The sequence below is a fragment of the Psammomys obesus genome, unplaced genomic scaffold, assembly GCF_907164565.1.
Source record: "Psammomys obesus unplaced genomic scaffold, mPsaObe1.curated_primary_1811, whole genome shotgun sequence".
NCBI classification, from domain to species: Eukaryota; Metazoa; Chordata; class Mammalia; order Rodentia; family Muridae; genus Psammomys; species Psammomys obesus.
In genome coordinates, this window is record NW_026596046.1 from 11,840,638 (window position 1) to 11,849,658 (window position 9,021).

Below are 9,021 nucleotides of genomic sequence, written 5' to 3' on the forward strand. Positions count from 1 at the left end.
GGCGGGCAGCAGGCGCTGCGCGTGGCTGGGCAGACCCGGTGCACGTCCCACCCACTGTGTACAAGCCTGGAGCTCCCTCTCTCCTCCACGGCCACCTCTTCCTGGGCGAGAACCGCGCCTGGCCCGCAGAGCTCTGGACAGGTCTGGTCACCCCGCTGACCCGCCGTGAAGCCCAGTTGGCTCACTTCACCCAGACCGGGGTTGCAGAGGCTGGCGACGAGCGCGCCTGCCCGGGGGCGTCGGCGTTGTACACCATCCAGAGTGGCCCTTGTCTGGGAGCGTCCAGTGTGAAAGGAGGTGCAAGACTTGGGGTGGGTGATATGGGGTGAGAGTCTCAGAAGGTCCGACCTTCCTAAGAGGAAAGCAAGGCAGCGCGAGGACGCAGCGCCTGGCTTGAGCCACGGCTCATTTCTGTTTATAACTAGGAAAGAGGGACAGGTGTATTGGGGGACTTGAAAGAGGCGCGGATGCATCTCTGGATTAAATCTTACTAAAGTAATTGTATTAGATTTGCTTGGAGGGAGAGTCAATTTCCCCAGACTGGGATTTTAATGGGATCCTGTGTGCTGTTATTATGTGCTGTGGTTTCAGAAGGTGTTGGATTGTATTTATTTTATAAATTGGGTGTCTTGAGGCGGATGGATTAGGGAAAATGTCGCCATCTAGCGGAAATGGTGAGGCTGTACCTTCCTCACAAGACACAAAGTTGGGTGTCTTCTAAGTAGGCAGCCTGTTAGAGGTGGAGAACCGAGAACTAGCCAACATGTCCAGAAAGTCTGGTTCATAAGTGTTCCTGCCGTCCTGCAGAGCCGGAGCACCCGGATGCCCGGAGCATACCTCCAGGGACCGAATGGCGAACTGTATTAGTGGCAGGATATCACCTCGGTCGGGGGGGCTTCTATTCCTTTCTCTGTGCAGTTTTAGGATCGTCTAGGAAAATCTAGGGAAACTGTCACCTGCCTTTCCCCCCAGGCACCTGATCCAGGCTTGCAAACCTGTGCAGTCACTTTGCTGCTCTCCGGTGCATGGAGATCTCTATAGGTGATTTGTGAAATTAATGTTAAGCCCTGACCCTTAGAAAAGAGATTAGGTGTTCAAGTGCGCTCTTAAGGGTAACTGAAGAACTGGGAAAGGGTGTCATGCCATCTGCACTGGAAGGGAACAGTGTACCCCCAAACAGCCTCCTTTTTTTTTCCCACACACAAGGGGAAGAATTTCTGCTGCTCTACCACATGAAACAAGCAAGCCTACTTCACTGGAATGACTGACTGCTAGGATGTCATGCAGTGGACAAAGGCTCTGGGTGGGGCACCCACACATCTAGGCGGGCTGCACATTCTTTATGGTTGGACTGTGCTGCCACCTTCCAGGCCAGCTGATATTAGCAGGGAATGAGTTCTTTCCGCGTGGCGGGCGCTCTGGCTCCTTGGAGAGCACGGTGGTGGCTGTCTGCCTGTGATAAAGACTCCTCTGGGCTGCTGTGGTGGTGAGCAGGGAACCGACCTCCTTTTTCTTCCTTCTTTCCTTGTAAGCTGGTCTTGACTTCTCTGTGAAGCCAGAAATGACCTTGAAGTTTTGATTCTCCTATCTTCACCATCGCTAGTGCTGTCATCTAATACATGCGCTGTCGGGAATCGAACCCAAGGCTTTGTGCATGCTGGGCCAGCACTCTATCAGCTGAGCCACATCCCCACCTCCAGCCTCCTTTTTATCTAAAACTCTGCCCCATCAGTTTCTTCCCAGATGAAGATTGGTGCTTTCACTCCTAACACACATGTGGCCCATCCAACCCCATCATTCTTTCTCGGTTCTCTCTCTCCACCCGAACATATTTGTTTGACAATCGTGACGAAAGGGGGTCCTAGACTAGCCTGGCACTTATTCAAAGAGGGCATATCTGACCTTCCTTGCTGCCTGCCCAGTCTGTGGCCTGATACAGAAGGGAGGTGTGGAAAGTGATTCCTGAGTCTGCTCCTCAGCAGCCTTCGGCTGCCCAGGTTCAAAATGAAAGGACTAGAGACTGCACATCCCTGACGAAAGGACAGGGAGTGACCAAGCCACCTTTGCCAGGATGCTCGCTGCTACCAGGAAGCAGGCTGACGTTTTCATTTCCTGGAAAAGAATTCCAAAGAGGTGTAAGGGCGTGGTCAATAATCGTGGGTCGAGACCCCTTTGGAGATTGAACGGATTCTTTCACAGATATCCTGCATATTTGACATTTACCTCTACAATTCATAGCAGCTGCAAAATTACAGTTATGAAATGGCAATGAAAATGATTTTGTGATTGGGGAACTGTGTTAAAGGGCCGAAGCATTAGGAAGGTTGAGAACCACTGCTCTAAAGTTCTCTCTTCCGCTGTAGCCCTGCTAAATAAATTATGTTCAAGCAAATTTTAAAATCTGTACATAAAATCCGAACATGGCTACAGAATTTGGTCATGCCTTAAAGTACGCAGGGTAGACAATGAAGCAGGTTTGTCCCTGAAACCTTCCAAAGTGGGCACCCAGAGTGTGTGTGTGGGGGGGGGAATGGGTGCACTCAAGTGAAACAGCAAAACCAGAGAAGGATTATCAGAAAACATAGACTAATTTGAATATGTTAATTCTACTAAATACATTAGGCAAAACCCCTTTAAATGTAATTGTTCACATTACTCTTGTCTGCTCCTATTTCTCTTGGAATTCTTGAGGAGAATGGCCTTGAGTTTCAAACTATTCATTGTGTAGTCATTCAACAAACTTCACTGAGGTTAGCCTGCCTTCTGGTTTTCCTATCTGTCTGGTTTCCAGCCCAAGTGACAGATAGCCCAGCCCCATCCTCCCTTCTCTCAGCAGTGAGCAGGGATGATGGGAACGTTAAGGTCTGCTTTACCAAGCACACGTGCAACATCACGCAGACTTCAGTTTCCTTGGTGACAAATGACCGACTTTAAGACACCTGGTTTCTTGTCGGTCCTTTGAGCAGAACACAGCCTGATCAAGGGTCAGAGGCAGGGAGCCTGCTAAGTTATAAAACTTCCTAATTCCAAGGACGAGAAGAAACAGTTTTGAAATTTTGGCAGGAATTGACTATGTAAATAGAAAAGTCTCTTATTTAAAACAATTTAAAGGCACTGCTAATTGGTGAGCCTACAGAGGCATGCCCTCTGAGCAAAGAATGAAGCTGAAGCAAGCACAGTTTGTGCAGAGGGTTAACTACACAGTTCCCCTTTGGCTTTTCTTTGTGGTTTTCAATTGTCTATTTAAAGCACAGCTGCCCAGAGATAGAATTTTCAGAAATCAAAATACTGCATTAGCCAGAGTGTGAAAATTAGAGGGGAGAAGAAAATCCCCAAAAATAAAATATTTTAATAAACAAGGCCATTTCTTTCAGATTCTGTGTCCTCCGAGGGCCAAAGCAGAGAGCAGCAAATAGGAGAGTTGCTCTCCTCCACGTTGCCTTGTGTTTCACTGGAGCATTTTAATAGTCACCATGTTTGTTCATCTTCCAGGATGCTTGGATCTCAAGTTTCTTGCAGGAGCTTGCCCTGGCTGACAGTAACAATTTGTCCTGCTACCTGATAGTGCTTTCTGCCCTTATCTATGTGCACACAGCTGACTTGCTGGAGTTCTCTGTGGCAGTCTCTGTGCCTTTAGTTCCTCTTAGCATGACTGTCTTACGAACAAGTGTTGCTGGTCCGTAGGCGTGTTGAAGAATCTCTTCCTGGATGACCTGGTAGGTCCCTCACACAGACACAGCAAGATTGTCGTGTGGCAGCCTTGTAAGCATCCATCACTTCTTGTGCACCGTCAGCCACACTGCAGACATTCTATCACGGGGCTCACTTTCCTTTCAGACTTACGCACGGCACCCAGCGCTGTGTACTTGGTGTGTGCTCTTCCCTCCTGAGGGTCCTCTGATTTATAAATCTTGAGGTCACAGCGTACAGGTTGCTTTCACTATGTTTGACTCTCTCGGTCTTGCTGGATCACTTTTCCCTGGCAAGGATGCCCGTTTTAAAGGCTGGCTTTCAAGCTCCCAGAATGCATTTTGTTTTGTTTTGTTTTGTTTGCCCTTGGTGGTGTCATCCCAAAAAACAGATTTGCTTTTACAAAAACATAACCGGGGGACACTTGAAACCATATGAGGATTTTTTTTTTTTCCTGTTCATCAGAAGAGCACACAGACATGCACCGTTCATGGGAAAGTTATAGGGTCTCTTTAAAATAATTGGTACCTTGAAGAGAATAATATTTGGACATTTGGGCCGGTGATATGCTTTCATTATCGTTTAATTTAATACCTTTGATGGGAGAAGGTATAGTATGAATAATAAATAGAGTTTTAATGCAATGGCATTGCTGACAGGCTGGCTCACCCACAGATATTATAAGATTCGTGGTGACAGTGCCTTCAGGCTCAACCCTGCTAGGTATGGGTAGGTCACTTTTGTCCTACTATGTGAGATTCATGAGAGTTTAGTTTGCTTTGTCACACATCAGTCATTGCCACAGAAATGGTTTGCTATTTGGACTTCAGAATACTGTCTGCTGTGTTTGAATTGTGTCTTCAAGGCTCTAGAGACTTTCAGGAAGTGGTTGGATCTTGAAGGCTCTGGTTTCATAATGGATTAATCCACTTGTGAATTCATACTTTGACAGTGTTGCTGAAGGGAGTGGTGATGGAAACGTCAGGAGATAAGGCCTGACTGGAGGAGGCAGGTCACTGGGAGAGTACTTCTAAAGGCTGTGTCCTATCCCTTACACTCTCTACCCTCTCTGCTTCTTTTCCACTGTGAGATGAGTAGTTTCCACTATCAAGATAAATGGCCTCAACACAGACCTAGAAGCAACAGAAGAAAAAAGATTCTGGCCCGACACCTCTGAAACCATGAACCAGAGTAAATAAATCTGCTTTAACACACTTTTCCTAGCTGGATGGTGGTGGTGAAGGCTTTTGATCCCAGCAGGCTGGCCGGTCTCTGAGTTCAAGGCCAGCCTCTGGTTGTCATCGTAGCCATGCTGAACTGACTACTCAATGTCCCATCCTAGCATCTTCAGATCATATGACAAGAAAGCTAGTGATGACCCAGCCCTTAGAGGCTAAAGCAGGAAGATATGAGTTCAAGGCCAGCCTGGACTATGTAAGGGTTTGACATTGTTTTCATTTTTTTCTCTGCTGGGAGTATTTTGAGAAAAGAGCTCCTGAACTATGGGAATCTGATTTCTTTTTGAGTGAGTGGCTGCTGTTGGCAGGGTCCACTGACTCAGGCCTGGTTAAGGAACAGAAGCGCCAATCACCCACCCACCCCACCCCAGCCTGAGTTAAGAGGAAGTTAAGAGGAAGTGGAGCTCAAGGCAACAGGGACCCTCAGTAGTCCCAGTCCTCTGTGCAAGGCTTACAACCTGAGGCTGCCTTGGAATAATTGTGGGATAAAGAGATTGCAGAGAATCGATCCTGCAGCTGGACTAACTTAACCATTTTGTTGTTGTTGTGTAATTTTTCCTGGTGGTCTAGAGCATGGCTAAACCCAGGAGAGGGCACTGTGAGTACTTGGCAGGAAAAAAAAAAAAAAAAAGAACTTTTTGCCAGATGAAGAGTTCTATACTCTGACTCTTTCAGCTTCGGAAGTTACTTAGGAGGGATGAGAGAGATTGTTGAGGGAAATAGTCCTTTTCTAAGAACATTTTTCTATTTGTGTTAGCGTCTGTAAAACAGTATTTCTCTAAACATATTCCCATTTCTAATGCACAATCCATCATAAGACATATGGGATGTATTACTGAGCTGACAGGGAAGGATAAACCTTGGGTGAAGATGAGGCGCAGCTGCAGCTTGGTGAGAAAAACACTGGACTTGGCATCACAAGGCCTGGATTTAGCCTCTGCCCTGACATTTGCATTCCTCGGGAACTTGGGAAAATCATTTACCCATCCTGAGTCTCGTACCCATTTATAAACAGGAGCTGGCAATACCCACTTGCAGAGTTAAAGCAATTCTGCAATCACCTACAGAATTATTTCTTGCAATGAGGGCTCACTAGGTCTTAAAACCCGGGCAAAGTTAGAATTATCGAGGGGTCCTTAGAGAATCCTGTGGGTGCCTCCCATTCTCCACCCCTAAGAGAACTTGGCACATCATAGGTGTTCTATTATAACCCAAGCAATTGTCTTCATCCACAACATACAACTAATGTTGGCAACCCCTTTTCAACACTTAACTCTGTTCCAGGCATCTGTTCTGAGCGGATCATGACCGTATGAATTCCCTTAATCCTCACATTAACCTTCTGAGGGAGCTACAAGTACATCCCCATTTTACAAATGAAAATGATTGCGGTCCAGTCTTTCCAGACTGCATAATCTCAGCCTGGGACACTGCACTCCCTCTCTCATACAGAGGTTGAAGAAGTGTTGTCCACCTTGGACTAAAATAAGGATCAAAGCTGTGGTGGGGAACATTGTCAGGTGAGCACCCGTCCGTCTGGAGGGGACCTTCCCTCACCTCCTGTCAGTGGAGACGCCTCTGCTTTTGCTCTGCCTTTACCATTCCAAACAGTTTGGATTTGATAAATAACTTGACTGCCAGTTCTTCTAGCTAAATGTGCATGGGTTTTGTGCTTGGCACCAAAGTGTTCATTAATACAAATAGTGTAACCATCTGCTGATGAGGAGAAAGTCACACACTCACTCAACTGTCCATTCACACAGTTGCCATGGGGTAGATAAATAGTTTCAAGACAGTTCTGCTGTCAGGAGGTTACTGGAATAGAGAGAAGTAAAGACTGTGATCTACTCATTATAGGAACTGTGTGTTTGGGATGTATGGGAATCCAAAAGCTGCTCTTAATTTTCTAAGGATTTATTTGTTTTCATTTTATCTGTATGAGTGCTTTGCCTTTGTGTATGGATGTGCACCATATGCATACCTAGTGTTTTAGAGGCCAGAAGACTGTGTCAGATCTCCTGGAACTGGAGTTATGGATGGTTGTGAATCATCATCCCATATGAGTGCTGGGAACCGAACCCTGATCCTGTGCAAGAACAACAGCAAGTGCTCTTAACTGCTGGGCCATTTCTCTCTTTTAATTACAGTGTGCATGTCGTGGGGGGGGGCAGTTAGAGGACAGCTTGTAGGAGTCAGTTCTCTCCCTCTACCCTGTGGGTGCCAGGGATGGAACTTGGGCTGTCCAGCTTGGCAGCAGGCACCTTTACCCACTGAGCCATCTCACTGGCTGCTTCAAATGAGAGGAGGTTATTAAAAGGCTTTAGGGTACGGTTTCAGTAATATCGTTGTTGGAGAATTTAATGCTGACAGTAAAACATAAAAATGACACTTCTCAAATAACATTTCCTACTTGCTCAGCAGTATTTCCACTCGGGGAATGCAGAAATGTTACAGATGAATCTCCAGAACTGTCCAAAAGTCAGATGATGTCGGATGAGGACAGTTTGTTGCACAGACAGCATGAGTTCTGTGCATCCCTCCTGAAGGCCCATCCACCATACCCCAGAAGCAGCCAGGCCATTCAAGTGTAGGAGCTGAATGGGCCAAGATAGGACAGGGCATGATTGTACCACACAGCTGGAAGTAGGCAGTCCTCATCCCCACACTGCTCTTTATTGCATCACCTTTGAAAGGTTGAAACTTGGCACAGACAGTTAATTCACAAATGTCCCCTGCTATTCTGTTGGGCTTTGTAGGAAGAAGAGTTGGCAGTTTTGTAAACTAAATGTCAGGTGTTTTGTACTCCTCGACAAATACCTCAAGAGAAAAGTAGGGGAAGAGACTTTGATTATGACACTCCAGTGGCATGCCAGTTTATAATGCCAGTGGAGAGATGTGGAGGGAATACTGAAGGAAGTAACATGGCCGATCCAAGGGTTTGCTGAGGACCTTGGAAGGTGAGATGGACCAAGACACAAAGATAGAAATGTGGAAACAGAAACTGCTAGAAGGTCATCAGGAGGAGTCCCATGCAGCCTTGATTCTGGCTTGGAAAATGGAACACAGAGAACACAAAGCAATTCCTCGCTTCTTTTCAGAGCAAGAGAAAGCTTCTCCCATGGGCTGGGATAGAGGAGACATGGCTAGGAAGCAGCTAGTGCCGTGTCTGTGACATCATGTCAGCAGTATTCATGCCGACCAGTATGAACCTTCTGAGAAAAAGTGACATTAAAGTGGAAATTGAGGCTTAGGAAGAAGAAAGGACATAATTGTTTAATTATGGCCTGACACCCCTCACATGCATTGTTTTGAATTTCATTCTGTGTATACACACACACACACACACACACACACACACACACACACTCACACACATTGACTCTGGCTGGTGAACTCAGCTCTTCTCTGTTTCTGACAAGTTGGAGGGTTTATAGTACCATTTAAATGAAAATTGAAAGGGAAACACCCACTGTGGAGAGAACAGTGAAATGGCTGATGGTTTTTTGGTTTTTTTGGTTTTGTTTTGGTTGGTTGGTTGGTTTAGGTTTTTTGTTTTTGTTTTTTTGTTTGTTTGTTTCTTTTTAGTATTAGTATTTTATTTTAAAGGATAGATAGAGGCTGGAGAGATGGCTCAGTGATTAAGAGCATTGGCTGTTCTTCTAAAGGACCTAAGTTCAATTCCTACCACCCACATGGCAGCTCACAACTGTCTAATTCCAGTTCCAGGGAAATCTGATACCCTCACACACACAAGCAGGAAGAACACCAGTGCACTTAAAAAAAAATCAAATAATTAATTAATTAGGTTTTTTTAAAAGATTTATTTATTATATTCACAGTGTTCTGCTTATGGAACACTAAATGCCAGAAGAGGGCACCAGATCTCATGATAGATGGTTGTGAGCCACCATGTGGTTGCTGGGAATTGAACTCAGGACCTTTGGAAGAGGAGTCAGTGCTCTTATCCTCTGAGCCATCTCTCCAGCCCTAATTAGTTAGCTGGTTTGATTAATTAATAAAATAGTTTTTTAGAAGGATAGATAGATGATAGATAGATAGATAGATAGATAGATAGATAGATAGATAGATAGAT

At 45.6% G+C, this 9,021-nt stretch overlaps 1 protein-coding gene across 3 annotated transcripts in view; it reads left to right on the forward strand.

Annotated features, from left to right (window-relative positions):
- The window catches only part of Rgma (repulsive guidance molecule BMP co-receptor a), a 44,502-nt gene that overhangs the window by 2,731 nt on the left and 32,750 nt on the right, over window positions 1–9,021 (forward strand). Inside the window, exon 1 of one of the 3 annotated variants that reach the window (XM_055623340.1) lies at window positions 92–141. The exons of the other annotated variants lie outside the window; for them this stretch is intronic. The gene's annotated coding sequence lies outside the window, so the exon portion shown is untranslated. Of the gene's footprint in view, window positions 1–91; window positions 142–9,021 lie in introns of those variants that run through there. 3 annotated transcript variants of the gene reach the window in all.